This window comes from Balaenoptera borealis (genome assembly GCF_965194805.1).
Source record: "Balaenoptera borealis genome assembly, chromosome: 11".
Lineage (NCBI taxonomy): Eukaryota > Metazoa > Chordata > Mammalia > Artiodactyla > Balaenopteridae > Balaenoptera > Balaenoptera borealis.
Window position 1 is genome coordinate 45,667,246 of NC_138868.1, and position 25,404 is coordinate 45,692,649.

Below are 25,404 nucleotides of genomic sequence, written 5' to 3' on the forward strand. Positions count from 1 at the left end.
CCATGCATATGATTAGTAAAAAATCACTGGCTTCTAACTGAACAATAATTATCTTGGCATTGCGAGGCCAACCAGGTCCCTCACCCTCGCCCATTACCTCCCTCCTCTTTCCAACTTGGAAAAAAATATATGAATCAATGTAAGAAAGTCATTTATTCTCCACTTGCCAGGCTGCACACCAAATAGTTTGTCAAGGCCTTTTAAAAGCCACTCACCTCACGCACATTCTGCTCAGAAGGTTGCTTTTTCTTTTCCTCAGCCATTGATTTTTGCATCTTGTTAGGATTGTTCTGTGCTCCTAAATAATTAATAACAAATTAGCCAAAGTCTGTGAGCTGCAGCTTAGCCAGCTGGGCTCACCTGGACAGCCAGTCTGGGCTCTCTTCCTTTCTACTTGGCACCAGGAGAACGGGGGTGTCCCCACGGATGGCACCTGGGCTGGAGTACAGCCTCGGGGGGCCTGATCTAACTCTGCATTGCCCAGGAGGAATGGGGGACTGCTCTAGGCTTGATCTTGTAGTCCTGAGGATGGAGTGTAGACCTCTGGAGATAATAGGGGAACCCACAGAATGGTGAAAGTATGTGGTTTTGGAGCCAGACAGATTTGAGTTTTAATCCAATTTAACTAGTTACTGGCTGTGTGGCCTGGGCAGTTGTCCTGGTGTTTCAGGGCTACAGGGGTCCCAAGGGTGTGATAACGATGGGCATCCAGCTGCCCCTCACACTGGGTCTCAGCAGTGGAAGGGCTAAGGAGGGTGATAAAGGATGCTAAGGAAGAGCGAGTCTGGAGTTGGGGGAGGAGGCTGACTACAGAGCAGAGCCCTGGATGGGAGTCCCAGGAATCCAGATCTCAGTGTCCAGACTGGGATCACTGAATAGTCAGGTCCAGTCCAGGCTGGCTTCAGCGTCCAAAAAGTTCTATGTGGGCCCTTGGGTTCAGAGAAGCACTCTAACTGGGACCTTATACTACGTACCAGAGAAGAAACAGCACAGCAGCTAAGAGCATGGGCTGTGAGCCAGACTTCCTGGGTCCAAATCCTATGCTTAGGCAAGTCTCTTAACCTTTTGTGCCTCAGTTTCCTCATCTGTAAAATAGGTCTAATCATTATACCCACCGTGGAGTTATTATTAAGATTAATGAGTTAATATATGTAAAGGGCTTAGAAAAGTGCCTGCCCCCTAGTAAGTGCTATAGAGAGTTAACTTAAAAAGAAGAGAAGGGACTTCCCTCGTGGCGCAGTGGTTAAGAATCCTCCTGCCAATGCAGGGGACACGGGTTCGAGCCCTGGTCTGGGAAGATCCCACATGCCGCGGAGCAACTAAGCCCATGTGCCACAACTACTGAGCCCGTGTGCCACAACTACTGAAGCCCACGTGCCTAGTGCCCGTGCTCCACAACAAGAGAAGCCACCGCAAAGAGAAGCCCACACACCGCAATGAAGAGTAGCCCCCGCTCTCCATAACTAGAGAAAGCACGCACGCAGTAATGAAGACCCAACGCAGCCAGAAATAAATAAATAAATTTATAAATAAAAAAAAAGAAAGAAGAGAAAAAAAATAAGGGCTTGCCTATCACAAAAAATTTAATCCCAATTTCCCCTTCCTATCCACTTGTAGCGTGAGTAAAAATTATGGATGGCTTTACAAACCCAGGCTTCATCTCATGTGCCTCCTTCCCCACCACCAGCCCAACCAATCACCAGGTCTTTCTGCCCCTTCCACCACCGGCCCAGGCACACCACCCCCATCCCCCTCTGGACTATTGCACCACCTCCCGTCCTACTGCTCTCTGGTCTCCCTATCTCTGGTCTCACATTCCCCAATCCACTCATCACACTTCCCGCAAAGTGATCTTTAGAAATCACAAATCTGGTCCTATTGCCCACCTTAAGCCATTCTGTGGTCTATAGGAGTCATTGTAACTCTTTGGAACATGAGGTCCTACGTGGTCCTCAACAAAGTCCTGCAGCTTCATTTACTGCCCTCTGCCCCACTGTTTATAGTCCAGCAACACTGAATGGCCTGTTATTCACACCACACACACACACACACACACACACACACACACACACACACACACACACACACACACACACACACACACACTCTCTCTCTCTCTCTCTCTCTCTCTCTCCATACTCCATTTATTCTGATCTCTCTGCCTGAAGGATCCTCCCAGCTTCCCCCACCTCCCTCCACCCAACCCTCATCTCAACACAGTCACTGTCCCCACAAGTCAACCCAGCTAGCACGAAGGACCTGGGGTCACTTCTTCCTGGAATCCTTCCCTGAAGGCACCAGTTGGATTAGACATCTGTGTCCACTAGGATAATCCTAGATAACAAGTAAATTCCTAAATGTAAGTGACTTAACCCCTTCGAAGTTTATTTCTCATCCCAGTATAGTTTAATGTAGTGTCCCTGTTCAGCAAGAAGCTTTCCCTCACATGGAAATTTAGGGGTGAATCTTCTGGCTCCATAACCCTGGAATCTCAGAGTCTTCTGCATCCAGCAGATGGGAGGGGTGAGAGGAGCTGGAAGGGGCATATCTTCTTCTTAAAATCCCTGGCCAGAAATGGTACACCTCACTCCACTCATCCCATCGCGAGAACTAGCCACAAGGTCACTCCTGGACGGAACATGTTCCTGTGCCACCAGGTGGGCAGCTAGCCCTTGCCACCTCAGACTCTCCCCTGGCACCCTGTCCCTACATCCACCTCAGAGTTGTCAAAATGTATGGCTGTGATCTGTGTCCAGGCCCATCTTCCCCAGCGGACTGTGAGCTCCTGAGGGCAAGGGCCCCGTTCCTTTCACTTCTGTGTCACCAGCACCTGGCACTGGTGCTTGGTACTGTGTTGGATGAACAGATGAGCTGAATCAGAGCCAGCTCCACAACCGGGTGGGTCTGGCCCTGGAGGCAAAAGGTCCTCCCTGGAAGCAGCTGAGCCTGGGGAGGGCAGGGGCTACCAGGACAGAGACTGAAGGGAGATCTTCCCAGGAAAAATAAAAGACAGAGAGAATGAGTTGGCCCTTTGGAGAGGTTTTCATCTTCATCTCCATGGCATCTCTTAGGCTGGAAAGGGCTCAAACTCTGAGAGGTCTGAAACACATACTCTTCGTAGCTGACACTTACAGGCAGCCCAAGTCATGTGTCAAGCACTGTTCTAAGTGCTATGCAAGCATTAATTCATAAATCCTCACAATTACTCCATTTTGCAGATGAGGAAATGGACGCCCAGCTCAGAAAGGTTCAATGACACGTGCTATTCTCTCTACCTGTGGCCTTGTCTTCCTCCTCCGCAGCCCCTAGATGCCCTAGGACAAGGAGGGTTTCAGCCTATCTTCCAGCATTTCTCTCGTAGGAATTAGATTTGGGGGGGGCAGCAGAGATTTGACATCCTGGAGGCCAAAGCAGACCTTTTGGAGCTTTCTTACCCCCAATCTGATCCTCAGGGCTCAGGTAATAGGCCAGAGGCCCGAGAATAAATTTCCAAGATTATTCTTCACTTTGAATGCTAGGCATTTTGCAGACTAAGAAAGACTGGTCTTTCCACTGATGTTTATGTCTCACAATTGTCCTTTCGTCAAATTAAAAAATAGTAGAGGTTGGAGCCAAATAATAAATTGCAAGTATCCAAGACCATCTCAACGTGACGCTTCTGCAGAATTAACAGTGATAATGTTACGACAGGAGGCTGATCTCTCTGCATACAATGCCAGCGCTGAATACCCAGAGGCCAGCAGTGCACCAACATGGCCCCACTCAGCCAGGCTTCGCCTCCCCAACGCTGGGCATTTCCATGGTCTTAGGTGGATAACAGCCACGTCCCCTCCTGCGAAATCACTGCTTTGGAAATGCTTTACACCGATGACAAGAGAAGCAGTTATGCTTTGTCATTATAGAAATACCCAATGATCAGGCCACTGAGTGATGACTGCAGCCTCCTGCCCTCGCTGTCATCAGTCTGGGCTCCGAGCTACACACCTGTCATGACTGGAGGCTACCAGGTGACAGCCACGGAAGAGCCGGCTTCCCGCCCCATCACGTTGGGAAGGTCCAACAGCCCCTGCCTCTGGCAGAAGCAGGTGCCTCCAAGGCCTCCTCCTGAGGTATGCGCAAGAAGAGTAGATTATGAGCAGCCACACCTGCTGGCCCACCAACCCCTAAAACACAGCCGCAGAAGTCACTCTTCCTCCTCGCCTTTCCCACAAGTGGATGGAGTGACCTGTGACAAGTTAAGGCACTTGGACTTCGAAGCCAAGCAGGCCTGTGTTCCATCCATGTCTCTAGGACAGCCTAGCTACGCAACCTGCAAGGCACACTGGGGACAGAACCTTCCGTGGGTGGAATGTCCCAGGGAAAAAGCAAGTGAATGGAAAACAGCCAAATCGGTACAATAGCAATAAGCTAACACTTATGGTACTAACTGTTTTACATGCATTAACTCATCTTTACAACAACCCTACACAGCAAGTGCTTTTATTATGTCTGCTTTATAGTTGAGGAAACTGTGGCAAAGAAAGGTTAAGGGACTTAGCCAAGGGCACCTGGCTATGAATGGCAGACATGGGATTCACCCCCAGCAGTCTGGTTCATGGGTTGTGCTCCTAATGTTTGTTTTTTGTTTTTTTTTAAATTTATTTATTATTTATTTTTGGCTGTGTTGGGTCTTCGTTTCTGTGCGAGGGCTTTCTCTAGTTGTGGCAAGCGGGGGCCACTCTTCCATCGCGTTGCGCAGGCCTCTCACTATCACGGCCTCTCTTGTTGTGGAGCACAGGCTCCAGACGCGCAGGCTCAGTAGTTGTGGCTCATGGGCCTAGTTGGACATGTGGGATCTTCCCAGACCAGGGCTTGAACCCGTGTCCCCTGCATTGGCAGGCAGATTCTCAACCACTGCGCCACCAGGGAAGCCCGCTCTTAATGTTTTATACTCCTCTTAACAAGTGGGACTGTTATCTGTGTCCCAGGCGCTGTGTTAAGTTATTTATACATGTTACATCAATCCCCACAATATATTATCACCAGTGTACAGAGGAGTAAACTGAGGCATAGAAAACTTAAGTAACTTACCCACATTCACACACGTTCTAGTAGCAGAGCTAGGACTCAAATCCAGGGCTTCTGGCACAGTCTGTGTGCCAAGCCAATGTGTATACCTACTATGCTGTGATACCTTGATTACTTGTATGCACACTTACATTTAATTAATCCTCTCAACAGCTCCTGAGAAAGGTACTACTATTAAATTCGTTATATAAATTGGGAAGGTGAGGATTATACTATCCACGCAACTTACAGTCAGTAATTGAGGATCCAGGATTCACATCCAGATGTTGTCTGGAACCCTCTATTTAAACCCCTATACTGCAGTAACTTCCTACCCTAACCCAGCACCTGCTCATACACAGAACATGTGAATTTGAATTCACTTGACCTAAAGTATGAATGATCCGCTCAACACCCAGTTCAAATGCCACCTCCTCTGAGACGACCTCCCTGGCTTTGGAGTGGAAACTGAAGAGAACAGGAGGGTGATTTCTGAAAGAACCCAAACCCTTTCATGCTTTGACAATGAAATAAATAGCTATAATCAGACTGCTGTACTTTTGCACCACCTTAGAGTTTATTCATTCATTTATTCAACAAATATTGATCAAGATCCCACTGTGTGAAAGTAGTTTCACATCCATTACCTCTGATGATCTGGCTTTAGAAATTAGAGGGAAGTAGTGTGGGCTTGTGACTCCCTCTTTTGCCAAGTTTACACAGAGGCCACCGACTCCCCTGGGAGGGAGAGAGTTGTTTCTGGTCCTGTGTTGCCAAGGGGGTAGAAGAAACAGAGGCAGGTCGGCCCCTCTGAGCTGCAGTGGATGCTCCTCTGGTGTGTCTAAAATGAGACATCTCACCACCCAAGGGTCAGTTTCCTTCCAAACTAGTTCTTGCCCCCAAGATAAACTCATATTTGCCATATTAATGGGGTGCATGAGAGAATGGGGTAGGATGTGGAAAGAGGTGTCTGTTCTCCCTTTTGTGGAAAATTTGTGACCTAGAAAAGGGATGTCGTTGAAGTTCTACACCCTCCCTGATGAGTAGAGAGGAATCTGCGTGGAGTACGGTTTGGTCCTATGAAATATGCCCTTCCTGAGCATGCTCTGCTCACTGTAAGTCCGCAGAAATTCTGGACAGCTCTCCTGTCCCCTCCACAGGGAGCCTGTATCACCTCCTCTACTTGGGAGGCAGTTGTGACTTTCTTGGCGATGTCCTCTTCCACAGGAGAGGTGTCTGAGCTATTTGCCAAGATGTGACTGAGACTGCCTTAGGATCAAGGTTCACGGAGGCAAGACCAATGACTCCTCGTGTGAGGAAGAGTCACCAGGCACCTATCTCCTCATCAGTGTAGCTACTGTATGTAGCATGGAGGAAGAGAGGAAAGGAGGAAGGGAGAGAGATAAGTTCAAAGTGAAGATGATTCGGAGCTCTGCCTCTGCAGCCTATTTAATATCACACTTGGCTATCAGTCACTCCTTTCATTACAGACTCCCCGAATCACAGTCAAGACAGAGGGGGGACTAGTCAGCACTGAGACTGTTTGTTGCACTTGCCCGTTGTGCAAGTGCACAAGCTACATTTCAGAGCCAAAAGATGATCTAATATTCTACTTCAATGTCAGTAGTAGAAAGCAAATAACTTAGGGCATGAGAACCAAGAAATAAGAAGGGAGCTTTAATGCTTCCATAGAGAAGCAAATATTTGCACTTACTAATATCCTGAAACCCATGTTGCCATGAATAGCTCCTTCTCCTTTTATCCCACGCGTTTTGTCTAACACAGTGATATATTGCCACCCTTTCAAAATCCTGACACAGATGACATTGAAGCAAATTATGTACCTCAGCCAGATTTCTCAGTTGAAATGGAGATAGCTGGTGTGTACATTTTTCCATCTAATTAACATTCCACAGTTTGAATAGCTGTTATCATGCCCTGGGTCCCATATGAATGGGTGAATAGCTAGAAAGATCCATAAACAGCTTGGCTTGCACAGAATGAGATTTCTCTTCAGACAAAGAGAAAATGGAATGTATCATTGTCATCTGGATGGTAGCAGTCATCAGAGACTAGCACACAAGCCCTCTCTCCCCTGTGTGCAGAGCACAGGTGTGTTGCCTAGCACCGGCAGCCATCTCTGGAGGATCTTTGCCCACTCCCCATCTCTGCATTTGGCCATGTAATTTTTTTCACCCAAGTTTCTGTTTGCACAGTGTGGTGGTCTCCAAAATATGTCCCAGATTTTTTGATACTCCTCCACTCAAGAGGTGTAGATTATTTCTCCTCCCCTTAGACTTAGTGATTCACTTCCAACAAATAAAATATGGCAGAAGTGATGGTATGGAACTTCTGAGACTAGGTCAAAAAGTGCATTGCCCTCTCCCTCTCTCCAAACACTCACGCTGGGGAAAACCAGTTGTCATTACGAGAGGCAGTCCTATATAAGACTCATGCAGTCCTATAGAGAGAAACTGAGGCCTCTTGCCAACACCCACGTGAATAAACCATCCTGGAAGTGGATCCCCAACCCCAGACAAGCTTTCAGATGAGACCACAGCCCTAGCTGACATCGTGACTGTAGCTTCATGAGAGATCCTGAGCCAGAACCACCCAGCTAAACTTGTCCTAAATTCCTGACTCTCAGAAACTGTATGAGATTTGCCGTATTAATGGGGTGCATGAGAGAATGGGGTAGGATGTGGTGACCTACCAGGCAGCAAAAGCGAACTAATACACATTGTGACTTCTCTTGACTCTCATCACCATATTTATGGGAAAATTTTTTTCTCATATATTTTCTCAAATATTCAAGGCCAGAATGACTGCAGCCTCCACAGCAAGACTCCAAAGCCACTGCAAAGTGAGTGTGAGGGCATCAGAAGCTTGCTCAGGTCTTCAACAAGCTAGCCAAATCTCTGGGAACTACACAGCTTGCTGGAGAATGAAAAACAGAGATCTAAGGAAAGAGGGCATGCCTCGGGCCACTCATTACTCACTCCCTCCTTCCTCTGTGCATCCTCCAAGCACTGTCTCATCTCTCACAGAACTCACCATGTTCTGCAGCCTCTTTCACCAACAGTATGCATGCTCTTGGCCCCTTCCTAACTCCTTGTACACTGGTCTTCCTGCAGAAACCTGCAGCTGGCCACACTGGTGTTCACACCTGCAGACCCCAGCCCATGGCAGGTCCTGAGCCAAGCCTGGACAGGACAGGCAGTGTCAGAGGTAGCTCAGTGCTTTTAAAGCAAGCTGGACATGGAGATTCCCATAAGTAGAGTGACTACAAACTAGCAGGGTGATTAAAGGTCTCTGTTTTGGAGCTAGAGAGAAATGGGTTTGATTCCAGAATCCAGTGTTAACTGATTGACCTTGGACAAGAAGAGTAATCCTTGGGTTCCTCCTCTGTAAAATGGGAGCATAATACTGCATACCTTCAATACAATTATATTAAATCTATGCAACCTCTTAATACAGGGCCTGACACTTTGCTCAGTAAATGTTTCTGTTAAGACAAGAAGTGGAAGGGTTGATATCACAGCTTAGAATCCCTTCCTAGCCCTGTTCAGTAACTTCATTCCATCTCATTGTAAATTCTGGTGATTCCTCATACCTGATGTGGGTGGCTAGTTTGGGGGGTTTTCCCCTGCTATTTTGCCCATTCTTCTCTGGTTTCTATCAGCTCTGGTCCTGGCTTCTGCCTCTTGCCCTTACTCCCAGCCTATCCCTAGGCCCCCATCATGCTCTGCCCTTGCTAGTATCTGCCCACACGCACCTTTGAACACCCCTGTCTCACCTGGCCAGCCCAGCTAGTCTGGGGGAGATGAAGAGGAGCTCACCACCCGGACCACAACGTGTTCCTACACATCTTCAAAAGGTTTCCTGTCTGTTTTGTCTTTGGGAGGAAAGATGGAACTTAGTCACCTCCCTTCATGCAGGCAACTGCCTATTCTGGGGAGAATCAGCTGAGGTAATTTAAATACCCTGCTTAATTACTTCACTACCAGACTCCCAGCTAAGCTGCCCTAGCAACACCTAGCAACCGGCTGCTGTCACCAGCAGCTTCTGTAAGAGAGTTCTTCTAACTGCTTTTTTTTTTTTTTAACATCTTTATTGGAGTATAGTTGCTTTACAATGATGTGTTAGTTTCTGCTTTATAACAAAGTGAATCAGCTATACATATACATATATCCCCATATCTCCTCCCTCTTGCGTCTTCCTCCCACCCTCCCTATCCCACCTCTTTAGGTTACTTGTAGTGAGGTGGATGGACCTAGAGTCTGTCATACAGAGTGAAGTAAGTCAGAAAGAGAAAAACAAATACCATATGCTAACACATATATATGGAGTCTAAAAAAAAAAAACGATTCTGAAGAACCTAGAGGCAGGACAGGAATAAAGACACAGACGTAGAGAATGGACTTGAGGACACGGGGAGGGGGAAGGGTAAGCTGGGATGAAGTGAGAGAGTGGCATTGACATATATACACTACCAAATGTAAAATCGATAGCTAGTGGGAAGCAGCTGCATAGCACAGGGAGATCAGCTCAGTGCTTTCTAACTGTTTTATAAACAGTTTTATTGGTGGCCTTGGTGCAGAAACGAGTAAGTTGAATAAGACGCGGAATGATATGTAAGCCAGTTCCCTGCCATCCCCACTGCTTTGCCTCCATTCTCCTGTGTAGGCCCAGTGGCCTTCCTCCAGGGCTGAGCACTCCCATTCAGAGATGGGCGGAGGCAGTCATCAGCAGTGTTCCAGAGCACATCTTTAGAGTCAGATGGACATTCCAGCTGTGTGACATTGGGACTATTACTTAACCATGCCGTGCCTCAGTTTCTTCATCTGTAAAATGGGAGTGATAATGCACAGTGCCTGGCATACAGTATGCATTCAGTGTTGGCTGCTATGATTATGAATAACCTAAGATGAAAAAACAATGGTCATCTTTCCAAATGACTGCAGCAGGGCCAGCCAGTCTGGTTATCTTATGTGATTGTGAAATGCAGACAGTCTGCCCCTGGGGTTATACAAACTGTGCCCCTCACCCTCCTGCCTGGTCCCCTAGCTGCCCCCCACCCCTTGTGTCCTATCCCCGCTCCCACCATGACATAAGCTCCGTGAGAGCAAGAATTTTTGTCTTTTTTTTTCACTACTGTATGCCAACACAGTGTTTGACATGTAACAGGTGTTCAATAAATATTTGTTTGATGAATGAATATTTGCAGAATACAGGTTCCCTTAGGAATTTCAAGTGCTAGGATATGGGAATTCCTGGATCCCTAACTTTATACATCGTAGAAACATACCAACCCCTAACAGCTGCCATGCTTTGTCTTTGTATATAGCCAGGTCTAAGCAAAACCCCAAATGTAATATCTAAGACCATCCTAAGTGGTCATTTCATTACCAAGACTATGCTATGTGGATATAGATCACAAACTTTTTCCTAAAATTAAAGTTATGAACACAAGGGGAAAACTAAAATGAAATCCAGATTCTCAAGACCTGGTGTGAACCATAAAGCAGAGGTAGAAGGGGGTGTTCCCAGTGTGCCATTCTCAGGTTGTTTCTCTAACCCAATAGATCTGTCCTAAGCAGAGAGTCTAGCGGGAGAGGGAGAAGGAATGTCCAAACCAAGAAGAGAGAGCTTGTCTACGGTATGAAGAGGATGCAGGACCAGAGCCAGGGCCTGCCAGCACCTGGAGTCAAGAAACCAGAGTTTTAAAGGAGGCCAGAGGATCTAAGCTATGTATTTGGAGGAAGCAGAGGAAAAAGCCACAAGTGGGGGTAACAACAGATTCATTGCCAAAGTGATCTGGGAAGTGAGAGAGGCTACCTCCTACAGATTACAAGGATCTTCCCAACTAGGCATCTTTGAAAGGCCCAAGCTTCACCTCCCCATTGGGTCTTCTGTTATAAATCAGAAGAGTTTTGTGAATCCAGAGGTAGCTTATGCTCCCACCAGGGCCAATCTCTTGTGATCTAACCCATGTCCTTCCAAATTTTCATTTTGGAAGCAAAGTTGAGAGGATCCCAGAGTGGAACAGTTAGCAGGGCTGCCAGGGTCCCTGCATAGCCTGAAGATGACCCTCCCCGACCTCTGCTAAGGGTCACCAATAGAGGGGACGTTTGCTCTGTTGTTCCCAGTGCCTGGTTCCCCTGAATGTGGTCCAGGAAGCAGCCTCTCCCTGCTGAAGGCAGGATGAAGACCCTGCCGCTAGGGTTCCAAAGCAGATGTGGATCAAGCCGGGCCAAATATCAAAGACTCAGCAGCCAACTGCACCCTGGCATCCATGCCCATCTCTCCAGCCAACCTCTTTAGAACACAGGCTTTGCCTCCTAGAGTCACAGCCTGTGAGACCATCCAATGAAAACCCTTATTTATAAAATTGTGAAACTGAGATTTAGAAAGGAGGCGTGACTTCCATGTCACAGATCAAATCCACGGGCAAGCTGGGACTGGGACCCAGGGCTCCTGGCTTCTGGTTCCGGGTTTTCTTCTCACGGCTTCCAGACTCCCCACTAAGTCTCCTGGGACCTAACAATGCATTCCCTGCTCTGAGTTATCAGGAATATATTAGGTACACTTCACCTCTCATCTCTAGCCCCTCCAGGGGCAACTAGTATAGTGGGGAAAGCATGAGATTAAGTGTTAAAAAGGACCTGATGTAGTGCCCAGCCCACCTCTCACTAGCTGTGTGATGTAGGCAACTCCCTTAACCTCTCTGATCTGCATTGGGAATAACTGCAAGGTGGGGGCAACACTAAAGGCTGTACTTCATGAAGTTGTTTGGAGGACTCAATGAAAAATGTGTGAAAGTGCTCTGTATTTTCAAGAGTAATATACTTATTTTCTTCCCCATGTTTTTCAGTGTTTTCCAAATTATCTACAATATTGATTTTAAAAGAAAGATTATACAGAACTTTTAAAGAAATGGTACCTTTTACCTATCAAATTGGCAAAACTTTCATTTCTTACTCCAACACTGAAGGGTACACGGAGATGAGCATTGTCATGCACTGCTAGTGGGAGGATAAATTGGAACTAACTTCCCGGAAAATTATTTGGCAACAGGCATCAAGAGACTTAAAAATAGTTTATATCTCTTGACCCAGTAAATCCACTTCTCAGAATCTATGTAAAGAAAATTATTAGCTATTCAGTTAAGAATAATTATAATTAATAAAGCAGTTTGTACCAGAATTTTTCTTAAATATACCTGAAAACTAGAAACAACCTAAATGTTGCCCAATGAGAAACGGTTAAATAACTTATGGTACTCCTTACAATAAAATATTATAAAGTCCCTTAAAATCAACTTTTCAAAGAATATTTAATGAACTGAGCAAATATTCATAACATATTATAAAGTGAATCAAATAGAATATTATACTGCATAAGTAATAAAATTCCATTTTTTAAACACAGAGAGACACACAGAGAAAGAAAAACTCACAAAAACAGCATTAACAGCATTCCCTCTGGATGATGGGATATAAATACTCTTTATAATTTTTTCTGCATTTTAAAATTAATTACAGTGAGCTTATTTTCTTTTACCACCTGAAAATGCTGTTACAAATAAATAGGTAAATAAATATTTAAAGTTGTAGGATTTTACATTCCATTTTGTCGCCATGGTAGCAATTATTTACAAATATCTGTATCAAACCTTCTCTCATTAGCGGTTAGAGGTTATGATTAACTTTGTGTTTCTTTAACCGGTTTTTGTGCTTGCTGCTGCTTCTTTCCAATCCCAAATTTCCCATCTTGCATTTTTGTTTTGATTCATTTTCATGTAATTTGGAAAAAATATTTGAGTCATTTTATAGAAAGAGTGCTTGGGTGGTACCTTTTCTTAGCCTTTGGAGATCAGAGAATGTTGTCATGGATTGATGACAACATGGCTAGGTGTCTTAGTTCATTCGGGCTGCTATAACAAAATACCATAGACTGGGTGGCTTATAAACAACGGAAATTTTATTTCTCACAGTTCTGTAGGCTGGGAAGTCCAAGATACCATGTCTGGTGAGGGTTCACTTCCTGGTTCATACAACCTCACATGGTGGAGGGCAGGAGGGGACTTTCTGGAATCGCCTTCTAAGGGCATTAATCTCATTCCTGAGGGCTCCACACTCATGACCTAATTACCTTCCAGAGGCCCCACCTCCAGATGCCATCACTTTGGGCATTAGGTCTCAATATATGAATTGGGGGTGGGGGACACACAGACATTCAGTTTATAGCATTAGGTAAGAGTTCTCTATTTCTGTAGGCATTGTACCACTGACTTCTCAAATTTATTGTTTTAGAGAAGAAATCTAACATTAGGCAGATTCCTCTAAAGGTATCCTAAGTTTTTCAGCTTATTTGCTTCTGGGACTACTACGTCCTTGAAATTAAATTTTACTATGACTGTTATTGACCCTGGAACCCAAGTGTCAGAAATGAAAGCAACAGCCAAAGCCCAGCTCAAATGAATAAGCTTTCACTAAAGGTTTCTCCATTGTGCAATCATCCGCATTCCATTCAGAGTTCAGACTCACCTCTTCTCACCAAAACAACCTCCATCCTATCCTCCCATTTACCTTCCTCCTTCTCAACTCCCAGCAAAATCAAGGATCAAAAACTGATGTGTGTCTTCACACTTTTCTCTACTATCACACATTCATGAAATTATACACACACACACAATTTGGGGGATTAGGCATTATTTTGCAAACACAAAGAAAATGTGATTTTACTGTATACCCTTCTCTATATCCTGCTTTTCCCTCCTAACTGAATCTCTCTGTGTCAACTGGTATAGATAGAACTCATTTTTTTCTAGGCTACACAATGATTCAATTATGAATATATTACAGTTTGGTCAACAATCCTTATGTTGATGGATATTTAGTTTACTTTTTGTTATTCTTAATTGTAGCTTTGTTTTGTTATTGTTGTTTATTGCCACAACAAAAAGTATTGCAATAAACACATTTGTGGACACAACCTTATTTCTTGGTCTCTTAATTTCTGCAGGACGAATCCCCAGAAATGAAATTGTTGCATCATGAGCATGTGTATTCCCCTTGGTAAGTGCTTTTAACAATTCACGTTTCTACCAGTTATATGAGAGTGCCCTTTCCGCAGCAAAAACCTCTACTAATTATTACCTCTGTTTAATTTTTCCCAGTATGGTGTGTGAGAGGTATTATCTCATTGTCCCTCTGATTTGCACTTTCCTAACATCTTTCACGTTGTATCTGGATTTTTTCTCTTAGACGAATTGTCTATTCATATTCTTTGTTTATTTTCCAACCGGGATGTTTTTCTTTATCAGTTTGTAGAGGTGTTTACATATTTTAAACATTAATCCTTTATCTGTTTCACATGCTACAGCTTTTTCCCAGTCTATCATTTGTCAAGTAAATGTGACTGTCTTTTCCATTATAGCATCTGCGTTTATTGTCTTGGTTTAAAGATCTCCCAGGCCACCAAGTTATAAGTGTGTTTTCCTAAATTTTGCCCTTGTATTATTTTGCCCATCCTTTACATTTAAATGCTTAATCCATCTGAAATTTATTTTAATATGTAGAAGGAATTAAAGTTCTCTTCATTTTCTTCTGGATGGATAGGGTCAGTTGGAGAACATGGTATAATACATAAGCCAATCTTTTTTCTCCCACCAGGGCTGGCTTCATAGATGTGTTACATGTGGAGTCACACGGGGTTTCACACTCATGGCCCTGTGTGCCTGGTTTAATGCTCTGACTTTGAAATTCTTAATAATTGGATCTTTCAGCTTGTGTTTTGTAAGTGAATTCCAATGGGGCACTGAGCCGGGGGCTTGGATCCTCAGCACAGTTCCATCTCTCACTGCCTGTCTGCCTCCTTGGGATGGTTCTGGGCCTCCAGCCCTCCACGGGCCTGGTGCTCTGGCCCTGCTCAGCTTCCCCCCACCACCTTTGCTCTTCTTCAGACCTTTTCAGACACACACGGTCTCAAGGAATTTAGCTACATGCACCCTTTCTGAAAAAGAAACTGGAGGATATACTCCAGCAAAGCGAGAGTAAAACAAGACAGAGGAAAATACTGAGTTCTAGAAACAAGGACCCAACATGGTAATGAGAAAGGGGGGTTCAATAAAGTTCAGCTGTTCCTGAGGCTAGAGAACAACCAGTCCAAACCACATCAAGAGGACAGAGGGCTGTGGGAGGGATGTACCAAGGGAAAGAAAGGGAACTGCTAGATTCCCTCATGTGCTTGCTTGACTTACTCCAACGAGTTTTACAGCTCTGTGGAAGAGTTTGGGGGGAATGGGGAATATGTTCACCAAAATATCCCTGGAAACTGAGAAAATAAGACAGTTTTTAACTCCAAGAAAAACAAAATGCCATGAAAGAAAGGAAATGTATTCATAGGTTACCTATTGGCTATCTGTGGTTTAATTAAATGGTCATAAGCAGGTAAATATTGAATGTTGATCTAACTAAGAATTATGGTGTAACTCTCTGGAGAGGATGATGGAGAGAAGTTTGAGCAGGAAGGAGAAAAGGAGGAAGAGAACTGGAAGATGTCTTCATCTCCCATCATGGGAAGTTAGTAGGAAGCATCTAAAATTGGAAGTGTAAGAAATAACAGTATAAGCCTGTTATTTATAAATAAGGATATAAATGCCTATAGAAATAACCAGAGTTAAATGTGTCTCTAGGAAGCAGAAATCAGGCATGGATTTCTGGGGACAGGCATAAAACAGCTGCTTTTTATTAAAATCTGTAGAGTACTCTTTGCCATTTTAAACTATATAGTCATATTACTTTTTTAAAATAAAAATTAAATTTTTAAAAAGTAACAGGCATGGAAATTCAGGATGTGCTTCCCTTCACATAGGTGAGACCAGTTCTAGTCGTTCAAGGCAGGTTTTTAATGACCAGGCCAGTCTATGTCTAGTTTGAATGCCAACACTTAGGTGTGGATTCAAGCTGATCAGTTTTTCTGACTTCAACTCTGTGAAACCATCTAAGATCTGCATGATCCGAAGATGGTTAATCTTTAATTTCAGCATTTTTAAAAATTACTCAATTGTTTTTCATGTAATTTTCTTAACAGTTTCTGACCCGCTTCTTAGTCTTTGAGTTTTCGTATCTGTTATCAGCTTTTCCATCTCTTTCAACTCATATTTTCTTTAAATTCTGGGAGTGGTTTTCAAATTTGACCTCTACTCCAGAGATGGAACTTTCCTCTCAGCTTTTAGCACTTGATCCGTTTCTCATAAATGGCCTAGGACTTTTTAGCACCAAGAATAAGTGAGAGAAAGTTCAGGGCTTTTCCTTAAAGGAGAATAAAGAAAACCAGAATTACAGAGAGCAATAATCGATAGCAATTGAAATCTAGCATGAGAATCTCTATGTTGTACTTAACGTAGTTATATTTATTTCACTATTAATTCTGAATTATCATTTTATGTATATTTAGTAACAATTCAATTATTTTAATACAGGATTTTGATGGGAAAAGTGTAAGTGACTAGACAGTGGCTCTCAGTCACCTGGGAAGCTTTTAAAAACACTAATGCCAGAGAGGGTTTCACCCTGAGAGATGCTGATTTAATTGATCTGGGTGTAGCACGGTCATAGGAATTTTAAACTCCCCTTGTTATTCTGACATGCAAAAAAGTGGGGTACCACTGCGTTGGATCATGTGTTCTCTCTCAGTTAAAACATCCAAGAAAAATCTAATTCAGTAACCATAATTCAGGCACTAAGTTCACCTGGTAGCAAGTGCCCATATGGCATATGAATTCCTGGAGGAAATAACCAGTGGCTCTTGCACAATTAAACCTTAAAGTGGCAGGAACTGTCAAACAGCCATCCCTGTACCTCCTCCTCATTTGCAATAGGTTTCCAGAATGGTGGGCCAAGGAGAGCATGGGTGACTGGTAACACCCCCTCATTGTGGTTTCCCTCTGCACAGACAGTGCTCATTCCTTGTCAAGCAGTTTATTCGAATTATAATACAACATTGCCCATTTTAGAGCCACCCTGATTGCCCAGACAACCAGCTTCCCTGCACTTTTTAATCAAAGAATTGGATGGTCCAATTCTAATCAGTTCTGGTTAATTCTAAGTCCTTTTGTTGTGGTCCCTGGAACACTTAATGAACAAAGGTTTTATGGAGCCCATTTCCTATGTGGAATTGGAGGACGTTCTGTGAGCATATGTGAAATGGCTCTTCAGCAACTACAATGGTGTCTGCCCCCCCTTGGAGGGCATGTGTTTGGAGAGGATGAATCGAGTCCCACAGCTGAGACCCGAGATTGGTGATTGCAGTCAGTGGTTGGTGCCTATTAGTGAAGCAGGCGAGGAGCTGTTGAAAGGGGGGCTTGCTGAACCGAAAGCCACAATTCAGACTAGGCCAGGGAGAGCATTTCTGAACTGCAGCAGGCAAGGTGTAGGTGCCATTGGGCTGATCTGGAGCCCAGGTAGAAGGAATCGGGCTGACATGAGGCCATACTGGCCTGACTCTCAGGACAGAATCACTGCCGGACCTCCTAGGAATGCAGGGCTGGGCTCAGGGAACAGAAGAAGGGGCTGGAGAGGAAAGAATGTCATGATCATCTTCTTACAGATGATCAGCTGTCCTGTCTAATTGCTGGAGGAGTAGGGGAAGGAATGAGGACCCAGGGAGCATCTCTGGGGTCATCACATCTCAGAGCCAGAGGCCTCCAAGAGCAGAAAGGGAGCCCTTATGAAATACCTCAGCCCTAAGCAAAGCCATCTACCCAAGCCACAGCCTGCAGCCCTTGATGCTGCACATATCCGGGTGGCATGTCCCCAGCTGCTCCATAACTAGTTTGAGTGTAGTCAGGCCATTGTGCAGGAGCTCAGCTCAGACCTGAGCGAAGGGGAACACTCTCAGAATAGCCCCCTGAGTCTGGGCCTGGCAGAGGCAGAAAACCATCACTGAGTAATGACTGCAGCAGAACTTAAGTGGAAACAGAAGGGCACGCCTAGTCAGCCCTTGGAAGGCTGGACCAGTTTCTAACTTTCCTTCTTATACTAAAGAACCAACATCTTTCAGCTAATGGGTGAGATGGAACATGGATGCAAACTCCATCCCAGTTATTAATGAAAAATGCAAATTGTTATCCTCCTCCATACATGTTTAAAATAATCTTGGTCTCTAAATATTGGAAGGTCAGATCCAGTCATCCTAAACCAGTCCTGTTAGTTCCAAAACCCTTTGAAGGCCAAAAGTTCCAGAAAAATACTGGCCTTTCTTCCTAGGTTCTAAGTGTTGAGAAATTGCTATAGATTTGCAAAAGATATTAAACAGAATCACAGAGCTATGGTCTGTAATATCTCAGGTCATCAAATGTTCACTGAGCACCTATTTTATACTAGGAACTGAGGATACAGAAATAAATCAGACTCAGTGCCTGCCTCTAGAGGCTCTCAGAGAGGGAACGATGCAGAAACAGATCATCTTAGTACAATATAATGCATGTAAACCACAGATATAGGAATAAGTGATGGGGAGTTTGGCCCTGCATGAGGAAAGGCTTCATGGAGGAAGTAGCCCTTGAGCCTAAAACTGAAGAAAGAGCAAAGTAAAAGTTGAAATGCTAGCTGTGTTATTTTATAAAATAAGAATAAGGTCATTCTTCCTGTACTCAGAAAACTATAAGACACTGATGAAAGAAATCAAAGATGACACAAACAGATGGAGAGATATACCATGTTCTTGGATTGGAAGAATCAAGATTGTGAAAATGACTATACTACCCAAAGCAATCTACAGATTCAACGCAATCCCTATCAAATTACCAGTTGCATTTTTCACAGAACTAGAACAAAAAAATCTTAAAATTTGTATGGAGACACAAAAGACCCCGAATAGCCAAAGCTATCTGGAGGAAAAAAACAGAGCTGGAGGAATCAAACTCCCTGGCTTCAGACTATACTAAAAAGCTACAGTAATCAAGACAATATGGTACTGGCACAAAAACAGAAATATAGATCAATGGAACAGGATAGAAAGCCTAGAGATAAACCCACGCACCTATGGTCAACTGATCTATGACAAAGGAGGCAAGGATATACAATGGAGAAAAGACAGTCTCTTCAATAAGTGGTGCTGGGAAAACTGGACAGCTACATGTAAAAGAATGAAATTAGAACACTCCCTAACACCATACACAAAAATAAACTCAAAATGGATTAAAGACCTAAATGTAAGACCGGACACTATAAAACTCTTAGAGGAAAACATGGGAAGAGCACTCTTTGACATAAATCACAGCAAGATCTTTTTTGACCCACCTCCTAGAGTCATGAAAATAAAAACAAAAATAAACAAATGAGACCTAATGAAACTTAAATCTTTTTCACAGCAAAGGAAACCATAAACAAGATGAAAAGACAACTCTTAAAATGGGAGAAAATGTTTGCAAATGAATCAATGGACAAAGGATTAATCTCCAGAATATATAAACAGCTCATGCAGCTCAATATCAAAAAACAAACAACCCAATCAAAAAATGGGCAGAAGACCTAAATAGACATTTCTCCAAAGAAGACATACAGATGGCCAAGAGGCACATGAAATGATGCTCAACATCACTAATCATTAGAGAAATGCAAATCAAAACTACAATGAGGTATCACCTCACACCAGTTAGAATGGGCATCATCAAAAAATCTACAAACAATAAATGCTGGAGAGAGTGTGGAGAAAAGGGAACCCTCTTGCACTGTTGGTAGGAATGTAAATTGATACAGCCACTATGGACAACAGTCTGGAGGTTCCTTAAAAGACTAAAAATAGAATTACCATATGACCCAGCAACCGCACTCCTGGGCATATACCCAGAGAAAACCATAATTCAAAAAGACACATGCACCCCAATGTTCATTGCAGCACTATTTACAATAGCCAGGTCATGGAAGCAACCTAAATGCCCATCGACAGACAAATGGATAAAGAAGTAGTGGTACATATATACAATGGAATATTACTCGGCCATAAAAAGGAATGAAATTGGTCATTTGTAGAGATGTGGATGGACCTAGAGACTGTCATACAGAGTGAAGTAAGTCAGAAAGAGAAAAACAAATATGGTATATTAATGCATATATGTGGAATCTAGAAAAGTGGTACAGATGAACCGGTTTGCAAGGCAGAAATAGAGACACAGATGTAGAGAACAAACGTATGGACACCAAGGGGGAATGGGGGGGTGGGATGAATTGGGAGACTGGGATTGACATATATACACTAATATGTATAAAATAGATAACTAATGAGAACCTGCTGTATAGTACAGGGAACTCCACTTCATTTTGCTGTGCAGTAGAAACTTACACAACATTGTAAAACAACTATACCCCAATTTAAAAAAATAAATAAAATAAAGAATAAGGTCATTCTTTTTAGAGCATATTAGAAAAATAATGATAATATTTGGGGAAGGAAACTTCTCCCATCCTAGCTCAACAATTATTTGAGCAGAGAAACAAGATGGCATGAGGTTAAGGGGAAAGGTAGCAACATCAGAAACCATGCAAAAATAACTAGCTCATCACCAGTGATGGCAGGAAGGGTTAAGTCAGCATGGAGGACAGATTTTTATGGGCTAAACAGGCTAGCTCATGTGTGAGGAACTACAGTAAAACAGCCGCTGTGAAGGCTTGGGGGTGGGAATGTAGAACAGCATTGGAAGTAGGAGGATATAGGCTACAGAGGAACTCACATGAGTCTCTAGGACCCACAAGGGAGGGGAGCTCCTTGGGGAAGAAGCCCTGAGACATAGTCATTTCACTGTGCATATGTTGTGGGGCAGGGGAGGAAGAAGCATTCTAGCAACAAGCAAATTGTATTACAAGTGTGGTGGCTATGAATCGAAGGTCACAACTCAAGCACACAAGAAATATGACTTCACTTTTCCATAACTCATTTTCTTTTTAAGCCTCATTCCACTGAGTTTCCTTTCTTTTTTTCCCAGAATTATAGAGCACCAGGGCATTGAAGTGGAAGTGCTATTCTGGTCTTCTGCTATTATCTACCCTCACTGATAAAAGCTCAGATGTTCTTTTATCACCTGTTATTCCCAGCTGTACACCCCATTCAGGTTCATCTTGTCCAGCCACTTCCATACCCCTCTCCAGTGCCTAGGAATTCTGCTCTCCCACACTGTGCTGGCCATGTGCTCCTCCCACACCAGGCTGGACCTCCACAACTGTGGAGCTGTGTAAGACCCTGTGGATATCCACAACAGGCTGGCCAAAGGGAACTTATGACCAAGACACACGACCCAGTTGTGTATTCTCTGTCATCTTCTCACTTCCCTGGGACCCTAGAATGAAATGAATATGGTGGCCCCAGTAAAATAAACAGTTTTAGATTCACTCCTGGGCTTCAGTAATTATAACTAGCACAGTGCATTGGTTAGCATGCCTTCAGATATAAGTGTAATATTATCTATTGCCACATAACAAATTATCCCAAAACTTATTGCCTTAAAATAATAAACATTTATTATCACACAGCTTCTGCAAGTCAGGAATTTAGGAGTGGCTCAGCTTGGTGGTTGTGGCTCAGATTCTTTCATGAGGTTGCAGTCAAGATGTCAGCTGGGGCCACTGTCATATGAAGGCTTGACTGGGGCTAGAGAACTCATTTCCAGGATGGCTCACTCACATATCTGGTGACTTAATGCTGGTTGATGGCAGAAGGCCTCAGTTCCTGAGCACATGAACCTCTTCATAGGGCTGCTTGAGTGTCCTCTCACAACATGGCTGCTGACTTCCCCCAGAGTGAGTAACTCAATAGAAAAAGCAAGGAGGAAGTTACAGTGTCTTTATGTCCTAATCTCAGAAGTCACTCACTGTCACTTCTGCCACAATCTCTATTCATCAGAAACAAATCACAAAGTCAATCCCACACTTAAGGGTAGGGGATTTAGGCTTTATCTTTTGAAAGGAGGAATACGAAAAAATTTGTGGTTACATTTTAAAAACCACCACTATAAGCAACAGATAAAAACCAATTCAAATTAGCTTGAAAAATAAATGAGATGTATTGATTCACGCTAGAATCCAGAGATAGGGCAGATTTCAGGATGGTGATTCATCCAGTAGCTCATTGAAGTCATCAAGGACCCAGAATCTTTCTGACTCTTCTGTTATCCAACGTATCATTCTAAAACTGGCTCTCCTCATGGTCACAGAATGGCTGCTAACAGCACTAAGGGGTATATGCTTCCTTGTTCATATCTAGCCAGAGAAAGAAAACTGGGCTCCTTCAATTATAAAACAAAAGTTCCCTGTGGTCAGAGGAGACTCATGTGCTGATTGGCTTAGACCTGGTCTACATGAGCCGATCATTGTGGCTAAAGGGTGGGACTACCTGACAGGTTTAGACCTGGATTGTGGGATTGGACATTCCCTCCCAAACCACAAAGTTCACACAAGGAGTGAGGGAGGTTGTGGATGTTGGGGAAGTTCACAACAGAAGGGCTAAGCAGGGGGTGGGCTGGCAGGCCAAGTGCTGGCTCCAGGAGAGCTAATGTTAATAGCCAGGGCTCAACCCCCTGAAGTTGCAGAGAAACTGGAAGTCCCCACTCTCACTCAGCCTCCCCACCCGCCCCACTCAAGATCCAAACAGCCCACTGCATGGAGATGCTGGTGGTTCAACAAGCTTTTCCTTTGGGAGGCAAATAGTCCATAAGTGTGAATCTATCAGCCACCTTGAGTTCCATCACTTCCATCCCAAGATTCCAAGAGCTCAGGCTCCAAGGGTTAGAGCTCAGACTGGGAGGGAGATGGGGAAAGGAAAGGGAAGGGAAGGGGGACATTCACACAGGCCGTTCTCATCACCTCCTCCCCCGAGCCCTCACACACAGCCTCCCTCTCTAATTGCATCAAGGCCACGATGGGCTTTCCCAACTTACAAGAGCCCTAAGCCTCAGTGTCAGGCACATACAGAGCAGGGACTCACTATGTAGAGCCCTGCCTTGGTTGCCTAGGGCGGCTGTAACAAAGGATCACAAACTGGGTGGCTTAAAATAAGAGAAATTTATTCTCTCACAGTTCTGGAGGCTAGAAGTCCAAAATGAAGGTGTTGGTAGGGCTACACTTCCTCTGAGACTCTGGGTAGAATCCCTCCTCGCCTCTTCCAGTTTCGGGTGGTGCTCAGCAATCCTTGGCATGACTTGGCTTGCAAGTGCATCCCTGAAGTCTCTGCCTCTGTCATCACGTGGCGTTCTCTGTGTCTCCAGCTTCATGCGGGATTTTCCTTTTCTTGTAAGGACACCAGTCACATTGGATGAGAGCCTACCCTCATGATCTCATCTGAACTTGATTACCTCTGCAAAGACTGTATTTCCATATAAGGTCACATTCCCAAGTACTAGGGGACTGTGGACTTCAACATATCTTTTGGGGGGACACCGATTCAACCCATAGCAGCCCCCTTTATTAGTTCTTCCTCCAGTGCTTGTGGCAATAACTAAGGAGCAACTGCACTTCTTTCCCATAAAAGATAAGCATGTAATTCCCCGTCTACTCATCCTCAGTAGATTTGGAAGGCAAAGCAAGGGGATATCCTGTCTGCCGGTCCTTCAGAAATACAACATGATGGCTCACCTGTGGCTGTGGGGTTGGCGATTTCTCTGTTAAATCTTCCTGTGTGCTGACTGTTCACCCTGCTTAACGGCTTCCCGACCCAGGGAGTCCTACGGCAGCTGCAGTCAGGCCCTGGTTACATCAACCCTCTCCCCTCAGGGCCTTGGTTTCCTCATCTGTAAAGTCTAAAGAGACTTCTAGTATTTGATGGTTACTATAAAGGGAGCACATCTGGCCCACATCAGCTCCACATCCAAATTCCCAATTACTATATGGCCATTCAGTGAGTGTCCCTTGAGATCTGCAGGAAGGCTCATTAGAGTGACTAAAGCACCTCCCTGGGGACAGCGTGTATCTTCATATGCAGATTCTGAATAGAGGTAATAAAGAAGCTCCTGCTCTTCTGTTCCCAGGAGACTATGCTTTGCATTCACACCGAATATCTGGACACCCACGCAGACACCACTTACATACATACGTATGAGAAATTGTGGAGGGTGAGAGCCAAATGCAGGGCAGAATGTCTGAATTACAGAAGAGGTGGAATCACCCAGCAGCCAGTGTCCTCTTGACTTCAGTCTGGCAACTGCATAAAAGCTAAAGAGCTTCCCCTACAGAAGGAAGGGAAAGAATCTGTGGCCCAGCAGGACAGAGACGAGAACAACACACAGCTGGAGGGCCGCGAGGGTCAGCAGGGCCATCCAATAACCACAGCCAAAGCCACAGGTCCCTTGGGCGGCCAGAGCAAATCCAGCAGTCAGCCGTGAGCCCATCCATCAGGGCCCTGCTGAGTGAGGGCTGGGGATTGAGAGGACAGGTCCAAACTCTCCAAGGAGGGGACCCCACAGAGAGGACCAGGCAGAGAATCAGGACCCAACCACACGGCTCCTTCATGCCAGGGCAGGGCTCCCAGCCCAGCCTGGAAGCCCACACGCAGCAAAGGATCTGATGGGGTGGATGTTGATTGAATGGGGGGGGGGCGGGGAGAGGACAGATAGGAAGGGAGAGAAGCAGGAATTCAGTGATCAAGGACAAGCCATGTAATGGGAGAGAGAGCCTTTGACTTGGTGGGCTCTGGAGATTCAGGGCTCCCCCAGGCATGTGAACCGTCAGGCTCCTGAGTAGCAATTCCAGACTCACCCACTGCCATTCCTCGCCCTGGATCAAACGGGCTGAGCCAGGCATGGCTGGAGGGCACAGAGAGAGTATACTGTGCACGTGTGACCTGTTCCTCTGGGTCCCCTGCTCCACTCTCCTCCACCCATCTTCCCCATACCCATCTGTTGGTAAAAGGCATTGTGGTCAGAGAACAAGATCTGGGCTCAGCCTTCACCAATAATGCTGGGCAAATTATTTAACCAAACTAAGTCTCTACATCTTCATCTGTAAAATGAGAAAGTAATAGTATCTGTTTCCCAGGATTGTTGTGAGGAAAATAAGTGAGATAATGCATGTAAGTAGCGTAAGTGGTGAACATGCAATAAGCCCTAAATATATACATATTCCCTTGCTCTTATAGAAAAATGAGCTTGTGAGTGAAGCGAGCATTGTCTGCGGGACAGAACCCAGAGTCGGTCTTAAAATCCCTCAATGTGGCAGATTCCACACACCTGTGGCACTTGGGGCCCCCAAAGGCACTGCTTCATGTCTAGAAACAAGACAATCAGCAAACAGAAGGCCTCTTTTTCCAGATCAAAGAAGGCTGCTCATCCTAGTACCAGTAGTTCTGGAAAAGGTGCCCTCTCAC

At 44.6% G+C, this 25,404-nt stretch overlaps 2 long non-coding RNA genes across 2 annotated transcripts in view; one reads left to right on the forward strand and one right to left on the reverse strand.

The window, feature by feature from the left end:
* Window positions 1-25,404, forward strand: part of LOC309605622 — a 72,820-nt gene that overhangs the window by 16,884 nt on the left and 30,532 nt on the right. The window contains exon 3 of the long non-coding RNA XR_014231444.1: window positions 14,074-14,126. This is a non-coding gene — a long non-coding RNA (uncharacterized lncRNA). The remainder of the gene's footprint in view (window positions 1-14,073; window positions 14,127-25,404) is intronic.
* LOC309605628 overlaps window positions 1-25,404 on the reverse strand; it is an 80,921-nt gene that overhangs the window by 12,294 nt on the left and 43,223 nt on the right. The window lies entirely within an intron of this gene.